The following is a 764-nucleotide window of genomic DNA, read 5'->3' on the forward strand; positions in this document are numbered from 1 at the left end:
GAGAAAAGACAGCCTCTCCAATAAGTGGTGCTGGGAAAACTGGACAGCTACATGTAAAAGAATGAAATTAGAACACTTCTTAACACCATACACAAAAATAAACTCAAAATGCATTAGAGACCTAAATGTAAGACTGGACACTATAAAACTCTTAGAGGAAAACATAGGAAGAACACTCTCTGACATAAATCACAGCAAGATCTTTTTTGATCCACCTCCTAGAGTAATGAAAATGAAAACAAACATAAACAAATGGCACCTAATGGAACTTAAAAGCTTTTGCACAGCAAAGGAAACCATAAACAAGACGAAAAGACAGCCCTCAGAATGGGAGAAAATATTCGTAAACGAATCAACGGACAAAGGATTAATCTCCAAAATATATGAACAGCCCATACAGCTCAATATTAAAGAAACTAACAACCCAATCCAAAAATGGGCAGAAGAACTAAATAGACATTTCTCCAAAGAAGATATACAGATTGCCAACGAACACATGAAAGAATGCTCAACATCACTAATTATTAGAGAAGCGCAAATCAAAACAACAATCAGGTATCACCTCACACCAGTTAGAATGGGCATCATCAGAAAATCTACAAACAACAAATGCTGGAGAGGGTGTGGAGAAAAGGGAACACTCTTAACACTGTTGGTGGGAATGTAAATTGATTCAGCCACTATGGAGAACAATATGGAGGTTCCTTAAAGAACTAAAAATAGAATTACCATATGATCCAGCAATCCCACTACTGGGCATATAC

This window comes from Physeter macrocephalus, chromosome 2, assembly GCF_002837175.3.
Source record: "Physeter macrocephalus isolate SW-GA chromosome 2, ASM283717v5, whole genome shotgun sequence".
Taxonomy (NCBI): Eukaryota; Metazoa; Chordata; class Mammalia; order Artiodactyla; family Physeteridae; genus Physeter; species Physeter macrocephalus.